Source organism: Podarcis melisellensis (assembly GCF_964234715.1).
Source record: "Podarcis melisellensis genome assembly, chromosome: 6".
NCBI classification, from domain to species: Eukaryota; Metazoa; Chordata; class Lepidosauria; order Squamata; family Lacertidae; genus Podarcis; species Podarcis melisellensis.
Window position 1 is genome coordinate 66,812,520 of NC_138538.1, and position 19,714 is coordinate 66,832,233.

The following is a 19,714-nucleotide window of genomic DNA, read 5'->3' on the forward strand; positions in this document are numbered from 1 at the left end:
AGAGGTGTTGATGCACCATATAGAACAGAATCAGCCAATGTGGTGGCTTCCAGCTGTTGTGGATTACAACTTCCATCATTCCTGACCATTGTCCATGATGGCTAGTGCCAATGGGAGTTCTAGTTCAAAGCATATGAGAGAAAGCATAGGCTGGCTATCTATGACACTAAGTAAGAATGTGGTGCAGGGCCTAACCAAGAAGGAATCACATTGGGGATAAATAAACCTATCTTTATCCTCTCTATCATCTCTGCATATACAACCAGGTCATCAGGTTTGTTTGTTTTTTAACTGTTACAGATCTAGCGTTAGTGGGCATTAGAAATGTTAGTAAAATGTTAGAATTTAGATAATAGTTGGGAAAATAAAGCCTGCAGCAGTTTTTCTGAACTGTGCCAAACACAGAAATTCCTGAGCTTAGCAAACTAGTGACCTGGAAGTCCAGATGCCAGTCACCCAAGAGGAAGGTGCGGCTGGAGAGATCCAGAATGCGGACAGCTAAGCAGCTTAGACTGCAAAGAAATGCAGTCAGTAACTGGAAGGCCCCTCCACGGATAGGAAAAAGTAACTGCATGCAGTGTGAGAGTACTGCTGGATGAGATGCTACAAGGGGCTAGCAGTGACCCAGGGGTGCCAACTTGAATAAAATTTTGGGGGGCAGGTAAGCCCCACCCTGCATAATTGATCACATGACTTGGTGCATACACACCATTTGAATGGCACTGACCAACAACTCGGCAGCGGGGGCAGCCTCAATTATTTTATTGGGGAAACCGAAGGGACCTCAGCCCCTAGGAGTTGGCTCCTGTGCCAGGGGCCCAAGCTGTTCCCTGTGCACAATGTAAATTATTTCTGCTCTGGAGCCCTAAATGCCATGTTTTCTATAAATATTAAACAAATAGTGGAAACAAATTCTGAAATCAGCATCTTCTATCTTGTACAGTCCGTTTTCCCTTAAAGGCAGACAGGCAGGCAAGCAGGACTCAGCATTTGTTAGATAAAGCACAGCTCTGGATCCTAGTGGTAAACCTGCTTTTATATTCCACAATCATGCTAGATATTGACGTGATTTTTATGTCAGCACAAACTGCACTGGTGTGCTTGTTATCTTTAGTAAAGATAAAGGTAAAGGGACCGCTGACCATTAGGTCCAGTTGTGACCAACACTTGGGTTGCGGCGCTCATCTCGCTTTATTGGCCGAGGAAGCCGACGTACAGCTTCCAGGTCATGTGGCCAGCATGACTAAGCTGCTTCTGGCAAACCAGAGCAGCACATGGAAACGTCGTTTACCTTCCCGCCAGAGCGGTACCTATTTATCTACTTGCACTTTGACGTGTTTTTGAACTGCTAGGTTGGCAGGAGCAGGGACCGAGCAACGGGAGCTCACCCCATCGCAGGGATTCGAACCGCTGACCTTCTGATCCTCAAGTCCTAGGCTATGTGGTTTAAACCACAGCATCACCCATGTCCTTGCTTGTTACCTTTATTGTGTGGTTAAAGAACAGGCTAGAATTAAAGCAATGTTGTTTTCCAGCTGAAAGCTTCAGATTTAAATATCTCTCCATAACTTGGAGAATGCATCGTTTTATATTGCGACGTATAAATGTGGAGCTTGGCCAGCATATCCTGACAAGCTATTTGAATTGGCAGTTGCTGGGAGAGCTAACACGGTGCTCTGCTCCCCCCCCCCCAGGATTGTGGATTACAACTCCCATCATCCCCTACCATTGGCTAGGCTGATCAGGGCTGATGGGAGTTGTAATTCAAAACACCAAGAGGGCTATCTCTGAGCTAATGCATTGGAAACCTTACTGCCTTGCTTGTGGGTGTCCCCTCTTTGAAGTCTGCACATATTGATGTTCACAATTAATGGCAAACAGAAGCAGAACTATTAGTAGCCAGTGCTATTTTTTCTAGAAAAAGAGGTGCTGGAACTCACTGTGAACACCTCCCTTGTTCTCTCATAATGGCAATGGCACCTACCAGAGAGGTGCCGGAATGGAGTTCCAGTTGAAAAAAAGGCCTGTTATTAGCTTTCATGTTTCCAATGTTTTGTAATACGGACTAATATTGACCAAGGGTCAATGTCAAGGGTAGTGGCTGTTCTTCCAAAAGCACTCCATTCATTCTGGTATTCTCCTTATCCTTCTCCCTTGCAAAAGGAACAGTGGACCTGTAAGCATTACAGTACTAAAGTTACTTAACATCTCACAAAAATGAAAAGGGCCTTACCTTTGTTCAAGTTGGGGGGGGGTCTATGCTGTCACATATGCCGGGGAAATGTTGTGTGGCCTTCTAGACATAAAAAAGATGTATTAATGCATGGTTATTTATCATTTTCATTCTGAATTAATCCCTAGGGTATTCTTTAAGGCATTTTTAAAATAATTGCAACCATTGCTTTAATTTAATTTTGTTTTGTTTTTTGCCTTTATGAAACCACCATAATTGAAAAAGGTAAAAAGAATGTGAAGCTATAACTAAGGCATGCCAAGAGATGGGGGGGGGACACACTCCTAGTTGTATTGTTAAATTCCATACTTCAAGGACTGTAGCCAGAGATGGTAATCAGATCGCAAGTGAAATCTAGTTTTACTTCAGATGGAATCTGCCATACGTAATCAGTACTGCAAGATCAGATGTTGTATCAAAACATCTATTTGTGAAGTAAAATACCTCTGATGATCTAATGCTCTGCTTTTTTTGGCATTTAAAGTTAACAAATGTGTCTTTGGCAGGGATTGTGAGCTCTCGCAGAGGATTCCATGACCAAAATTTAATCTGAAATGATCTCAGCCACTAACTCAAAAGGGTTAACACTTTTGGTTTAGAGATTTATTTATTTTTAAAATGTTGTCTATACAATATTAAATGATAGAATTATGGCTTTGCATCATCAAGCAAAAGTGAAGAAACGATATAAAAATGACAGCACAAACTTGTTCCCCCACCTCACCCCTTCGCCTAAAATTGTACCATTTATTTTTTCCAGCAGTACCCATCATTTTTTGCATTAAAACATCCCGGCACTGGTTAATAATGATTAACTGCAATGTTGGTGCAAACTGTGGTTCACTTTGAAGAAACCCTGCAAGGGATACATACCTTTCTACATACTCTGCAATATGTTTTTATTGGGGTCAGCAATAGCGTTTTTATGGGTATTCATTTTAATTAGTAGGAGAATTTATATTCCTGTAATTAATCTGCTCTACTAATTGGGACGCATATATTTCTAATCACAAGGGGCACAATTCAGTGAGATCTAATAATTTTTAAAGCCATTGCATGGTCACGTGGTCACTCCAGGAAGTCCTGCCGGATGGGAAGCCTTCGTGTGAAGGGCCCTGTGGCAGTGTGAGCACAAATATAGCTTTTCTAAAGTTTTGTTCTTTCCGAAGCATAGTCAGGAGTACTTCCAGTTTGGAAGTCTCAGTATAGAGAGCTTCACATCACAGTGTGCATGTGTGGAGCTTCAAGGCGGCCATTTTGTAGGGCTGCCATATGTCCGGGTTTTCCGGACACATTCGGGAATCAGGCTGTCAAAATGGCATCTGGGTGGATTTTTGCTGAATTGGCAAAATGTCTGGAAAAACCCAGATGTATGGCAAGAAGGACTTTTTTAAAAATTAAAAAAGCTTTAAAAAACCCCAAAAACATAATTGGGGAGGGGGATGTTCCCAAGAAAGCTCAACACCTCCCCCCCAAAAAAGAACACCTGTTCACAATATGGCAACCCTACATTTTGGCCACTTTCTTCAGTTCAACAAAGTTATCACAACTAGCAACATCAGAGAATTCCAGTGAAAAGAGAAAGGGGAGCAGAAATTGCCGTCCCATGTCTGGAACTGAATGTAGGGTTCTGAAACACTGACTTTAGGCATTGCAAAAATAAAATGAAATGACAGAATCCTGAAGACTTTCAAACAATACAGTACTAGTATTTGGCGCACCTTTTAGTGCTACCTGGCCCTGGCACATGGCACCCATTAGCAGGCTGAAATGGGGACTTAATACCAAGGGAGGACGCCAGTAGTCCAGCAGTCCTGCCTTAATATCTTACACTGGTATACTTTTTGAAAACAGTGCTATGATTGGATGCTAAGTAAGATAATGGCATATCTGTGCATGTAAATAAAGCCTTTCTTCTTCCAATGGAACACTGGCTTTCAGATTTCTGACGTCCTTTTGGAGTTTTAGCTGAACAAGATTTCAAAACAGGCGAGGGGACACATTAGAACTCTTAGCAAGGTCAAAGGTTTGATGGAATAAAACACTGGCGTGCTCATCCGGACTCTTTGAAAGAAGCATTTCAGCCTGCGACATTGCTACTGGTAGGGAAGAAGATACGTAATTGCTGTGGAGACTTTGTTGCTAGTAGCATGTGTGAGAAAAAGGTTATACTTCAGGATAAGTGCCCCTGAGGGCAGGATAGAATAATCTGAAGAAATAGCTTTATTGCTACTAAGAGCAAAAGTCACTGGAATTACAGTTGACAGTGTCAGCACTCCCATGATAGATAGAACTAACGCCAAAGACTCTTGTTTTATTGTTCTCTCTCTAATAGAATTAACGTACAGTTATTTCAAAATATATTTGGAGCATGCCAAGGGCGATCAATCACACTTGTACACATGCATGCGCGCGCACACAAACACACAAGCGCATGACCAGTGCAGAAAAACAGTAAATTAAAGGTTTGCCTTCTGATTTGGCAATGCGTTCTGCAAAGCAAGGAAGCCTGAGGGGTATGAATTATTTAATGTAAAATTTGCATAGATGTCGCCATTTATACTGAAACGCTAACTTTAGGCATTGCAAAATAAAATAAAATATATAAATAGGCAAGAGGATCCCGAGGAAGAGGCCAGGGACTTTCAAACAACATTAATGCTTGTTGCAGTATAAACTTTCAGATCATAACTTATTTATTGCTAGATTGATGGTCCGTGGATTTTTCTGTTCATCTTCTTCAGCAGAAAGTAATTATGTAATCCAATGAAGCCTGTGGGTGTTGCCCTGATATTACATTTTAATCAGGGCTAACCCAAGGTGCTTTGTTGCCTGTAGTGAAGGACAAAATGGGCTCCTCTTCCATCTCCACTGCTATAAGCCAACTAGACTGACAACCGAGTCTTACTTTAGCATTGGTGATGGAATAACACCATCCACCACATCTGGGCCCTATATAAGAAGGCCCAGAGGCCGTGTGGCAGCAGAGGTGAATGTCTGGGGGATCAGGAAGATCACAATGGGGTTGCTGTTCGTGCTGCTGAGCATCTGCCGCCTGAGGCACTTGCCACACTCTACCTAATGGTAGGGCTTCCCCTGATTTATGTCCTCCATACCCTAAGTGTATAAAGAAAGCATTCATGCATTGCCAAGCTCTAAGTATCTTTACTTGGATGTAAACCCTATTATGTTCACTTACGGGACTTACTCCCAAGGAAGTGCAGGTGGGATAGTTGCCTTAAAACAGTGCAGCAAATGCCATTTTCCTATTGAGCGGCTTCTGTGCAAGGAAGTCCATGTGCTTTTTTGTCGATGCATACAAAAGCATCTCTAGGTGTTAAGCCATATTGATGCAAATACATTGCCAAACTATACCAAAGGCTTATAGAGAGGTGTGGTGAGGTAACTGGTGCATTCTCAGAGCTCAACTCTGCATTGTGGACATATGCAATGGCCATTGAAATGGGCAGGGCCTATGCAAGAGCAGATACATTATTTTGGTTGCTCTATCATTGAGTTCACATGTATGCTTCACACTAATGACCTCTGTACAACTTGCTTTGAACTATCTCCTTGTTTTCTTCATTCTTTCCAAAGTTCCTTCACTTTTGGTTCTTCGTATTTCACAAGAGTTCATCACACTTCAAAAGAAACTATGAGCTGACTCACACTAAACCTTAACTATGGCTTGGTGTGATGTCTGAACTGATAAACAATTTTTATTTTATTTTATTTTATCTATTATTTATTTCCTTTCTATACCACTTTATATTTTTAAGGCGGTAAACCTCAAAGCATTTACAATGAATGACACAATCCAGAATAAACCATTACTGAAGAAGTTTGATATAAAGCATACATTCAAAGCAACATAATTAACAGGAAACTAAAATATTATCTTAAAGATTTCAAAATAAAACATTGCAAAGGAGATCAACTACAGAATGCACATTTAATGTAGCAAAGTTAACCGAATATATTTTTATCTAAAACGTTCAAAAAGAAAGAATTACTAAATGAAGTCAAATATCAAATGCACATTTAAAACAGTATAATCAGCAAAAGAATAAAATATTATCTTAAGCATAGAACATATCTGCTGCAGCCAATCCTGCTCATGGTGCTTCATGACAGGTAGCAGCTCTGAAAGCTTAGGCTTGATGACTTGGGTCTGCACTTAGACCCAAGATGGTCTCTGGCTTCTTCAGCAGCCTCAGGTTTTGCAGCTGGAGTCAGTCAACGCCGCACCTTCCCAGGCCAAGTGGGAAAAAATGGCATACAGGCAGGGAGAAGGTCTTCTAGGACTCACAGCCAAATCATGGTTTGTGTGCAGCCAGCAAACCAGAATCAGAAACCATGGTTTGAAGAGGGTTTACAAACCATTATTTGTTTTTGCTAATTATGGTTTGGCATGATATCTGAATTGCTTGACTATAGATATGGCCATTGCTGGCCCTCCATGCTGTGCTTCTGGACTATGGAGAAGGAATGAATTTTTAAAGCTGATTACTGAGAGGAAAGAAATGGAATGAAAGCAAATAGTTTTAAACCATGATATGATTGGTATGCATTTGGAAGCTCAAAAATGGTTTGGGATGCAAAATATATGACTCACAAGCCATGATTTGGCATGATTTCTGAACTGAGTCTATGACTTCCTTATATAGAGGTACGGGGTTTGGGTTTTTTCTTGAAAATTTAGTAGAAAACACAGATCCTTTGCATATTGAACAGCTCCCAGATGCCCTATTTCCAAGTGCCCATGAATCAGGCCTCAAACCTGGTGAAGTATAGTTATTAAAAGCATCACCTATGAGCCTAGGATCCATTATTCAAATGTCAGTTCAACCATAATCTCATTTGGTGACCTTATTCAAACCATTATTTCTCAGTCTCACTCCCCACCTATAATATGCGGATCATAAATACTGGACTAGCCTATTATTGTGTTCCTGTAATGAACACTGGAGAACTTACGTAAGGAACTTCAAGCAGTTAGAAAAAGTGCAAGCATTAACTTTTATGACTGTACAACCTCCGTCATCAGGGGAGATGAAGGGACTGACTGGAGATAGGATATGCTAGGCCCATGCTGAAGTTTCCTTCACTGCATGTTATATGTATATTGCAGCTTAGCCAGTTGTGATCCTAAGGTCAAGCTCTCCTCCAGGAGATGAGCTCAGAGATTCAGGGGCAGATCTTGAGGCCCAGTCCCAGAAGCACCCAACAAAAAGGAAGCACTTCCACAAGAAGAGTCCATGGTGCCAGTATCCTTCTGCCCTCCTTCAAGAACACCAGCTCAAAAGCCTGGTGCAATTGTGCCCCTTGGGTTTCTGATAGTACACGAGTAGATGATCCTAAAAAGTCTGGAACACAAATTTTCATGGCCCTCTAGCGGTTGGTGGGTCATTTACCAGAAGTAAAGTATTTAGTGTTAGCTCTGGAAATGTATACTCGATTCTGACCGAACGAAGCCTCTGGATGTATATTGTGCTCTAGGAGGCTTAGTTTGGTCAGAATTGAGTATACACTTCCAGAGATAATGTTAAATACAACTGGTAAATGAGCCACCATAGCCGCTAGAGGACTGAGAAAATGTGTGCTCCAAGCTTTTTAGACTCATCTACCCATGTACTCCTGCCAACCTAGCAGTTCGAAAGCACGTCAAAGTGCAAGTAGATAAATAGGGTGTTTCCAGCGGGAAGGTGAACAGCGTTTCCATGCACTGCTCTGGTTTGCCAGAAGCAGCTTAGTCATGCTGGCCACATGACCCGGAAGCTGTATGCCGGCTCCCTCGGCCAATAAAGCGAGATGAGCGCCGCAACCCCAGAGTCGGCCATGAGTGGACCTAATGGTCAGGGGTTCCTTTACCCTTACCCATGTACTATCTGAAACCAAAGGGGCTCATTGGTTGCCAGATGTGATTTTTTTCAGCTCTCCTACTCCACTAACAGGGTCCTTTTAAATGAAAAGACTCCTCTCAGTGAAGGTGGAGATACAGTAGCTATTGAGACAGAGCTTTAGCTGACTGTTGCTGAAACAACAACTGAGAGGGTTTACAAACTATGTTCTCATGAAGTAGCCAATCTGAGTTGGGCAGGGAGCTGTCCATGGTACCCTTGTCTTGCCTCAGTACTTGGAACAGAACAGAGTCTCTGTAACCAGCACCACCATTTAACTCACTCTTAGAAACTTTGCTGCCCAGTTCTCCATAAGGAGACCATCTCCTCTATTTGCTGGATACACATTCTCACAATGCAAAAATGGTTATTTACATGAGACCTTATCTGAAATTATACCCAGGGTTGTATTTTTTTAAAAAAATTAATCTGTGCACATTAATATCCGTGGGACCAGAGATATACTCAACAGCAAAGTATTGTTCAGCAGTGCATTAACTTGCATGCAGTGTGTATAAGCTCATAGGTGAAATTTCATTATGGAATTACATGCCTTCTCCCCCACCCCCTGCTCTGTTAACAGTATATATCTTTCAGTCAATGGCACCCGTGACTGGACAGCAGCTTGTTCTGATTTCCAAAGCCTGGAGACTGGCCTTTGTGGTGGGGGTGATGTCATTGGTTAACCAGCTTCCGCGGCACCCCATGCTGTACAAGGCAGTTCCTCTCTGTATTAGTTCTACCCTAACCTGCCAAGAAAAGAAAACACATAGCTTCCTTTATTCTGCAGTGAAACAAAGTGGTTTGGACACAATTTGGAGAAGCATTGCCAGAAACAACAAAATAGGCTTTAACTTAATAACATTTCCATATATTTAGGTGCTCTTCAAGAATATATGACTCTAATTGATTTTTACCATTTTTTTTATGGAACACAACTGGTGTAGTGGAAATTATCCTTTGGCACACGACCAAAATCTGAGGGAAAGGGGGGAAATATATATAAAAAATTATGGAAACTGATATTATTAAATCAGAGCAGGGTTGCTTTTTTGGCATTCTTTTTGGTGCCCTTCTTCCTGACGATTGCTATTAAAAGAAAAATCACCTTAATTTTCTTTATAAAGCTAATGCGCTAGTCTATTTTATTGGTGACAGTGATTCTAATAGTAAAAATCATTCATAAAAGCATATGTGCAGTGAAATAGCTGAAGTTAGTGCAATCATTTTCACATAAAAAATGTTATTGCGTTTGCAACCTGCCTTTTATGACTGAACATGGATATATATTTTTAAGCAACCTGTTTGCTGAAGCATTGAAATAATGATAATATACAGAAGGGTTTTCGCTTGAAAAAGAAACAGTGGATGCCTTGTTTACAGCCAGAGCTATTTAAAATTGATCTTTTCAGCAATGCTTCCAGACAAAAGCCTTTGGAAGATTTTCAACGATGGCAGCCGTTGTATGGAACCCTCTGTAGGTTTGGGAATACTATTTTGTTTTATTAACTATGAATGTTTCCCCCTCCTCTCTCTGAACAGTATCTTTTAAATTGTGTTGTCCTTTTTTGTAAAAAAAAAAAAGTAATATCACTTTCCTTTACAACTAAATGTCTGTCACAATATCCTCAGTGTTCTATCTGGTGAGCTAATTCTAGGAATGGGATGCAAGACAAGCTGAATTCGGTTACTTGTATTTAAAACAAAATAAAATATGAAGCCATATAAATTGCTTTTGTGCAATCTGTGCTTTGCCCATCCTCTGGAGACAACACTCTGCAAATAGATAGTTGTTTTGGAGTGCTTCCATAAACCTACATGGGCCAGACATGGCAAATATGAAACGTAACAATCACAATCTTCATACCAAATACACTATGCAATACACTGAGCCTCTTGGGCTTGCCAATCAGAAGGTTGGCGGTTTGGATCCACGTGACGGGGTGAGCTCCCGTTTCTCAGTCCTAGCTCCTGCTAACCTAGCAGTTTGAAAGCACACCAGTATAAGTAGATAAATAGGTACCACTGCGGCGGAAAGGTAAACAGTGTTTCCATGCTCTCTGGTTTCCGTCATGGTGTCCTGTTGCGCCAGAAACGGGTTAGTTATGCAGGCCACATGACCCAGAAAGCTGTCTGTGAACAAACGACAGCTCCCTCGGCCTGAAAGCGAGATGAGCGCCACAACCCCATAGTCGCTTTTGACTGGACTTAACCATCCAGGGGTCCTTTACCTTTACCTATCTGCCAAATACACTATGCTGGAAGCTGCCCAGAGTGGCTGGGGCAACCCAGTCAGATGGGCGGGGTACAAATAATAAAGTATTATTACTACTACTGCTGCTACTAAGTGGAGTTCTAGCACACTTATAGAATCATAGAGCTGTAGAGTTGGAAGGAACTCCATGGGTCATCTGGTCCAAACCCCTGCAATCTCAATCTCTCTGCTCAGACTACAACATCTTCTCTCTTATATCTCCTTCTATTATGCACAACCCATATATTATCAGCCCCCACTCTCCCTCCATGCTTTCTCTCAAACTTCTCCCTATGTCTCAAAGAGCACCCCTCTCTCCAATGGTCAAGACATTTCCCTTTCCCCATTTTTGTGATTTGGTTTCCTTTTTCTTCATTGCCACCATTTCCCCCTTTTAGAAAGCTGGATCATAATCATAGACTTAATTGAGTCACAGTGTACTGAAATCAAGGACAAGAAGTGTTTATTACTATTGTCATTATTAGTATATTTAGAATGGATATGCTGCTTTTTAAGGAACTATTTAACACATTCTCAGTTTCCTTTTTAAGGAACTTCCTTCACAAAGATATTTATAATCTCTAACAAACACAAACCCCACCTGACAATAAAATATAAAATGTGGCACAGCTAAGCAATAAGGCAGCATAAAAACATAATGCCAATCATAAAAGCCATATTTCTGGACCTTAGCCTCAACTCACAAAGAACACGGCAGGTTTCAAAGAATTTTAATATTTCCTTATCAAACTATTGTAGAATATTTTATCACTAAGTCTAATACTATTTGGGTTGAGCGTACGTTCGTCATCGGCCATCCAATAATAACCTTACCCCTTTAAGGATTTTCTGTAGGCAAAGCTCATTTATTTGCACCAACATATACTCCCAAATTCCAGAAGACCCAATTAATGCTAACAAAGCTTGGCTGATAATACTTTGATTAAATCCCCCCCAGAAATCACAAAGAATTATCTATATTAAATTGGTATTTCAGAGCAAATCCCAGTTTCCAGTGAATGCCATCTTTGATTTTGATAGTAGCTATTAAACATCCCAGATGTAGATTTGCAGTAGAAGATTTACTCCATCTTCCCTTCAACATACCTATTATTTCAGATACCTTCTAAGAAGCATTTTGTCAATTTCTGATTGGTCTTGCAGCTCCTAATCCTAAAGGAATGGTGAAACTAATGAGTTGTGGACCTGATCAGTGACTGGGAGGCCATTGGAAACAGACTCTAAGATGCTCTGAGCTTTATATATTAAGAGTAAGATAGAAACATAATTTCTTTCATTTATTTATTTAACATTCTGTATACTGGAACAAAATACCTCTAAGCACTTTAAAAGTCTAACATATTGATTTAAAATGCTAATAAAACAAACTTTAGAAACTAGTTACATTTTTTAAAAGGTTAAAATATAATATAAAATAAGCTGTTTTAAAACACTTATACCTAGTAAAATCAGGCGACACAATTACATGGATAGGCTTGCTGGAACAAATGCTGTTTTTAGCAGGCACCAAAACAAATGAATACTATTAATGGGCAGGGAGTTCCAAAAGAAAGGAGAAATAACATGGCAGTGCTTTGCATTAATGAATACTGTAACAAAAAAACCACTTATAATAAGCACAAAATTGCATGTAAGTATGTGTAAGTATGTATAGGGACACGGGTGGCGCTGTGGGTTAAACCTCAGAGCCTAGGACTTGCTGGTTAGAAGGTCGGCGGTTCGAATCCCCGCGACATGGTGAGCTCCGGTTGCTCGGTCCCTGCTCCTGCCAACCTAGCAGTTCGAAAGCGCATCAAAGTGCAAGTAGATAAATAGGTACCGCTCTGGCAGGAAGGTAAACGGTGTTTCCGTGCGCTGCTCTGGTTCGCCAGAAGCAGCTTAGTCATGCTGGCCACATGACCCGGAAGCTGCACGCCAGCTCCCTCGGCCAATAAAGCGAGATGAGCACTGCAACCACAGAGTCGGTCACGACTGGACCTAATGGTCAGGGGTCCCTTTACCTTTACCTATGTGTACGTTAGGAGAAATTCACACAAAAATGCTACTGACATTCATTAGAAGTTTTTTTTTTAATACAAACTGGGATGCAACTGTGAAGAACTGAATTTAAGACTGGGGGGGGGGGGTGATGAGAAGCTGAGAGAAATGAAACCGGCAGATTCACCCATTCCCTACCTATGGCTCTCTGTGGCCTTCACCCTCAGCAATATGAGGCACTGTGGGATGCAATGGGGATGGAGGAGAAGAAAAAGAAAGAGGAAGAGGAGGAGCAAGCCATAGTCACTGCAGATACAGATACCAGCTGCATCAATGGGGAGGAGACAGCAGTGATGGAGCAAGCAGCAGCCAGGCATCATTATCTGGTCCATCTCAGGCAAAATGTCTTGGACTGGCCCTATATATCCATATCTATAGGGAAATCAATGCTCATCAGTGCTTGCCTCATCAATCCTTTAATATTTTCCATTGTGCCTTGCCCCGGAGCTCTTCAGTTTCACAGCCTCATAGAAACAAACATATGTGTTGGATAAAATCTTTGGCAGCATTCAGGATTCAAGTATTAACAGAGACTCCCAAGTATTAGTGCTGAGCAAGACAATTCCCATAAATCAGCATCAGTCCATGACCTTTCTTAGAATTCAAATGAAATTGCTCACTGAATTGTTTTTGATTTTTTTAAAAAAAGCTTTGGCACCTGCACATTCCATAAATGGCCAGAAAGAGAAGTGCAAATGTGTCGTAGAACTACCTTTTCTTTCTGCCTTATAATCAAACTGGGAGGATTCCATGGAAGAGTCTGTTTTCATTTGATTTCTAGTGCTGTAGCCCTAAGGTATGCTTCCCTGCCCCACAGAAACAAAGCCAGGATAATGGGCTAAATGCTGGTTTACTTGAAAATGACTCTTTTGATGTTTTGAGCATTTTTCATTACATGTGCCCTCAGCACACTTCTAGAATAGATTTTTTTCCCCTCCTAAAAAGAGAGTGGGAGAGAGAGAGTGAGTTTTAAGCATTATCCACTAACAATTGCAATTCATTAAAAGGAGGAAATGACCATTCTCTCCTGCAAAGAGACGGGAGTTATGGCCTCCACTGGTTGATCCATCTTGAGCCCATAAATCATTGGCTGGGAGAAGGGATATGGATGAGTTGTGCTATAGTCACTTGGCAACATCAGCAATATGAACAGAGGCCTCTGGGAGTTACATACAGTTTAGGCCTGTCAGTCCAGGCCAACGCAGCGAAATCTTTGGGAACAGTCTGGGGATGAGGGAAGGCTGAATGGAAATTAAACTAATAAAGCCCCTCCCCTCCATGGCTCTCTAACAACATCAGTCTCTTCCCTTAAAGCCCCAAGTTTTTGACGGGACTCCTTTGTCAGAATGTGGCTATTTCTTATTCCCTAGCCAAGAGAAGTTATCCCAAGCTATTACAGTTCTTTTGAGGCAGCTGTAATAGTTTTAAATGTGCCTTGATTAATTCTGACCAGTCTAGTGCTCTCTAGTTAGATATGGGGGAATAGCTATTACTTGTTCCCAGTGAAGAAAATCACACAACAAGAGCCTACAGCCATCGCTCCTAATACTAGTGGGTTACTTACCAGAGACATGCCTACTCGCGTGTCCAATTGAGTATCTATCAAAGGTGGTTTTCCTCCTTCACATTTATCACCTCACTAAACAACCAGCAGCCATGAGGAGAGCCAAAATGAGCACATTAGGGACTGTGGGGAAGAGTCATGATTCAAACACATGGCAACTCAGTTTTGTGGAAAAAGCTCTTATGGCTGGAGGCAACCCACTGTTCCACATCATTATCTTACAGTTCTTAAGAGGAAAAGAAGGAGGAGAGGAATAGTACAAGTGGATAACAGCTGTTTTTATTCTGCTCCTTACTCCCCCCCCCCAACCTGATGTCACTGCTTTCATGTCAAGGCCAGCTACCCCATTTCAGCATACAAGGGATATATTCTTATGATGTCAATAACAAAAGCATGTTTAATGGAAGGAGTGTGTCCAAGGGGACAGAGACACACTCATCATAAAAACCATCCCAAAATGTAGTCTGGGTCCAATCTTGCTGTGTGTTCAGAAAAGTTAAACCACATGCAGACAAAATGTGTAGCATGAACACTGGAAGGAAAAGTGGGAAGAGGCAGCCTGGCAACCAGCTAGCAGCTTTCAGTATGGCCAGACGTGATCACAGAGTTGCCAGCACATTCTTAGACAAGGCAGGGCTGCAACAGGTAGGAATGCAAAACCGTATCAACTTTGATTTCCCTTTCCCTTTCTGCTGTGCTCTGGTGTCAGCACATTCTATGCCTATCTTGTTTCTCTGTGACAAGTGTGGCAGTGGCCCAAGACACACACACACACACTGCAATAAGGACGATGAATGATTTCCCACACACACCCCGTTATCATGTGTTCGCATCTCACTCCAAAGAAATGTAAACCTGTTATGTTTGCAACTGGCTGTGATTTGTATCTGGTGCATGGCATCTTCCTCGTTTCAGCATTGTTTATAACAATTCTGCAGAAACCACACTTGCTATACTGCAGTGGCAACAGGGCCTGTTGGGATACAACCTATAAACCACTGGCAATCACTCAGAAATCTGTTCAGGTAGTAAAAAGGGGGGGGGGGGAAGCGAAACAAAATGAGTGAAATGATGAAGAGCACATTTGTAACGAGCAAATCTTGGAGCTATCTGTCTTTTTCTTTTTATGAAAATGCATCATGATTATGGAAATCTATTATGAGATTCATCATGTACTAGCAATCAGCAAAATCCCCATCTCTTAATTCAAATAACTTTTAAGCATTCTTTTCTCTGTTGTTTATTGATCATTTCTTGGTTCCAGGGTAAAAAATATCAGACAATGGGAAAACCCGGAAGGTTTTCAAAAGAATGAGAAATAGCTTTTTAGAAAGTTTATTTTAATATTGCATTCATGTATCAGAGTGCTGCTTGTATCATATAGAAAATTTAATGCACCGGAGCGGGGGGGGGGGAAATGTGCCTATAAAAAGGGCATATGGACAACAGATTGCAAACAAGGCTGTACCCTGCAGTACAGTTATTTCATATGCTCAGATCCCCCCCCCCCAAAAAAAAGCTGGCATCAGAAGCTGTGGCACTAATGTACCATATTGCTATGAGACTAACTAACCATAGTGTCTTTACTGTATGGAACTTTTGATAACTTGTTCCCTGTACTGCATGAAGCATGTGATCATATGAATTGGGATGATAGGTGTTGTCTAGAGCTGCATGGCACACCTTCGTCTTCCCTTTGCATTGCAGTAACTGGGCTTTGGCTACATAGAGGAGCGGGGAATAGCTGTGGAAATTGCTGTCTTCCGACTTTCCTCCTCACCCCGGCCTCCAGTTCTTCAGCCAAGCAACTACAGTGGCAGCTCTATAATGACAATTTGTTGAAAGAGGCACTAGGGTGCTTCTCTCTTAGAGAGATATAGGATTTCCAAACATGCTCATGCTAGGATGTGCACACATCAGAGGCTTAGCATGGCCAGGAAGAACACATGCAACATTGACTTATGGATATAATTGCAATGGCAATTACTTGTTCTGTAAGATAACGTTCTCATGCAATAAAAACCCTTATCAGACATTTTCTAGGGACCTGCAGGAATCGGTGAGACAAACTTCGACCACTTTTGATGGTCCATGCGCTGGTCATGCTCCTGAATCAATGCATGATTGGCTGTTTATGAAGGGGGGCACTTGAGTTTGAAGGGGAGCATCTGAGTCTGAACCAGGAACCCCTTCATGTAGTGAAAATTGCCCCCTTCAGACTCAGCCAAGGAAGCATTGTTGCTGTGTGTGGCAGCATCAGGGGCCAAATTTATCCCATGTATTCACACAGGCTCCTGAAGAGGGCTTTTATCTCCCACTTGTGGTCTCCAGGGAGATATGACTGAAACAGTGAGACTTTTTTTCTGGTTTTACCCTGACAGTGAAAATGGGCCCAGGGGTAGCTGCAGAAGGGGATTATGCATGACAAATAACGAAGGAAGCTTCAAAGCCAAAACAAGGCATGACAAGTGAGATGGCTCTGCTAATCTATCCAAAGCCATATTATTGCTGCTTATAACTCAGCTTAGCTGTGATGAATAGCTGAGGAAGGACGTGCCTCAATAAAGCTTTGCTTTGGTCTCCAAACAGAGTCAAAATGAATTGGGCAGAAACATACTTTGAAACCCGTCCTTTTGCCCCCTCCTTTCTCTCCAGAGTACAATAATGATTACAAGATGTGGGGAGCATATCTGAGCAGCAAGCAGACAAATATGGGAATGCGCTCTGAGGAAATATAACAGCCAACAGGTGCTTAACATTAGAAAGTGCTGTCAGTAACAAGGGACTGAATTACCACACACATACAAAGGCTAGTGCCTAAACTTTTTAGGCCAAACTATAAAGCATCGAATGTGTGATGTGCTGCAAACTGTGACTTGTTCACAAACCCTGGTGCTTGCCATTGACACTCCCCTGGAAGAACACTGATCTTCCTATTCCTGTGCTGCACACGTGACACCAAGCATTGCACTGGCTGCCAACTTGCTACTGGGTCAAGTTCAAAGTAATGTAGTCGATGTATGAAGCCCTGAGCGACTTGGGACTAGGTTCACTAAGAGAATGCCTTTTCCTGTAGAGGCCTGCCCACCCACTGAGATGGTGAGGTCTGTCACTCTGGTCTGCAACCAGGGGGCCTTCTCTGCAGTGACACCCAGCTTTCAGAATCAGCTCCTCTAGGTGTCAGGCAAGTCCCAACCATGCCCAGTTTTGGGCACCCTTGCTGAACATTTGGGGCCGGATTTGGCTACTTAGTTCCAGCACAAGGACTCCCACTATAGGGCCTTCCTTCCTCTGCTTCCCCTGTGTGCTAACCCCACCATCCCACCATGCCTCCAGAAAACCTGCTCTCGAGAAACAGTGTGTGGAGCTTCCTTCTGTCAGCCAAGCAGAAAGGCTTGCAATGACAAAGCAATCATTTTTGCACTCTCCACCCTTTGTGATTCACTTAAGCACTTGCTTCTTTTTATTGCCAGGCTTTCAGCATTTTGTATTTTTCTACTGTGAGTTTTCAGTTTTTCTGGTTTCATGTTACTGGTTTTTATGGGAACTGTTGTAAACCAACCTGGAATAATGAGTGGAACAGTGGTCCCTTGGTTTCAGAACAGCTTAGTTTATGAACCACTTGGATTAAGAACGCTGCCAACCCGGAAGTAGGTGTTTTGGTTTGTGAACTTTGCCTTGGAAGCAGAACATGTTTCGCTTCCTGTTGAGTGTGTTCCATTTGTAACACCTTGGTTTAAGAACACTTTGGTTTAAGAACAGATTTCCAGAATGGATTAAGTTCGTAAACCAAGGTACCAGTGTATAATTGTCTTAATAAATAAAGGGATACATACATATCATGCTATGCTCTTTGTTTCATCTCAGCAATTCCAAGCAAGGTTATTGTGCCAATTTTACAAATAGGGGAATAGGAAGGGTATGACGTATGTACAGTGGTACCTTGGGTTAAGAACTTAATTCGTTCTAGAGGTCTGTTCTTAACCTGAAACTGTTCTTAACATGAAGCACCACTTTAGCTAATGAGGCCTCCTTCTGCTGCTGCGCCGCCGCTACATGATTTTTGTTCTCATCCTGAAGCAAAGCTCTTAACCTGAGGTAGTATTTCTGGGTTAGCGGAGTCTGTAACCTGAAGCGTATGTAACCTGAAGTGTATGTAACCCGAGGTACCACTGTATTCTTGAAGGGGCATGCATAATCAGACCTCCTCTTTCCCGATAGTGTAGCGTAGCATGGATTATTGTTGTATATTTGGTTATTTGGCTTCACAATTTGGGGAAACAAAATAGAACCTCTACACAGAATCATAGAATTCTAGAGTTGGAAGGGATTGTGAGTGTCATCTAGTCCAGTGTTTCCCAACCTTGGGTCCCCAGCTGTTTTTGTACTACAGTTCCCATCATCCCTCACCACTGGTCTTGCCAGCTAGGGATGATGGGAGTTGTAGTCCAAAACCAGCTGGAGACCCAAGGTTGGGAAACACTGATCTAGTCAAATCTTTTGCAATGAAGGAATCTTTCGGCTTGAGCCCACGACCATGAGATTAAAAGTCGCTGTTAATGGAGGCCAACAGCACAAGGCAAGCCTGGACAAAGGGGGCACCTCCACCCCACTGAGACCCCATCTAGCACAGCGGATTATGGGTTTGAAACACAGTGCTAGTCAGCACTGTTCATTTCTGCAGTTCTCTCAAAAAAAGCACATTTCAAGTTCCTTAATGTAAGATCTGATAAACATGGATTTATGAATTTAAAAGACTGAACCTTTGCCAAAGTTTGTAAACTGCTTAGAGGTTCTATTTGGAATCAAGTGAAAAATAAAATAAAAATGAATCAGGTCCTCCCTTAAAGAGGGCACGTGTTGCGGTGGGACCTGGCAACCAAACCCAGTGTTGTGGGTGGGTTAATTGATTAGCCACAACACCCAATTGGTAGGTCCCTTGATGCTGGGTTTAATCAGGCCAATGGGACGCAAGCTAAATGGATCAAGGGGCCTATTTATGCCCATGCACGTGACCCAGAGCGTCCTCTTTCGGTGCATGCATTGGAACACCTGCCCACCTCTCCAGATATTTAGGGCTGTGCACTTGACCTTGGTATACCGTTGTGTATTGTCTGTCGTTGGGACAGGGGCATGGCAGGAATTTTCCCCACTTGGCTGATTGGCTGGTGCCTTTTGGGTTTCACCTGCTGTGTAGCAAATTGTCACAACTTGTAAGGTTGCGGATAGGCTCTGGTTCAGGTGACAGGGATGGGAGAACACTCTCGTCAGCCCTATGTGAAGGGTATTCCGTTAAAGGAATCCAGGGACTCAAATGGTTTGGTCAACCCCTGAGAGAGCGTTGTGCCCGTGCCTGAGTCCAGGGGGGCATTTGGGTGGCAGAGATAGCCTGTTCCCGACTTTCCACTTATCCAGGTGTTCTCACCTATGCTGATGCGCTGGGTCAGCACTACCTGCAACGGTGCAGGGAGCTAGTTGAACCAGAGCTTATGCAACCAATCACTTGCTGTAACCAGTAAAGTTGTGGCCTAAATTCTGCCAAAAACCAAACCAAAATTAGAGTCTTGTCTGAATTTATTTAAGGGGGAGGTTTGAAGGTCTGGACATGCAAATAGTTTTCATAGGGAATAAAAGTAAAAACATGTAAAAGCAGTAAAAGCATGGAGGGAGCCTATTGGAATTACATTTGTTGGCTCCAACTTCTG

The 19,714-nt window shown here is 42.2% G+C and overlaps 1 long non-coding RNA gene across 2 annotated transcripts in view; it reads right to left on the bottom strand.

Moving 5' to 3' along the window:
• Window positions 1-2,219: 2,219 nt before the first annotated feature.
• LOC309371562 overlaps window positions 2,220-19,714 on the bottom strand; it is a 55,278-nt gene continuing 37,783 nt past the window's right edge. The window contains exon 3 of one of the 2 annotated variants that reach the window (XR_014169199.1): window positions 2,220-2,296. This is a non-coding gene — a long non-coding RNA (uncharacterized lncRNA). Of the gene's footprint in view, window positions 2,297-8,692; window positions 8,883-19,714 lie in introns of those variants that run through there. The other variant, XR_014169200.1, reaches the window with a different exon arrangement.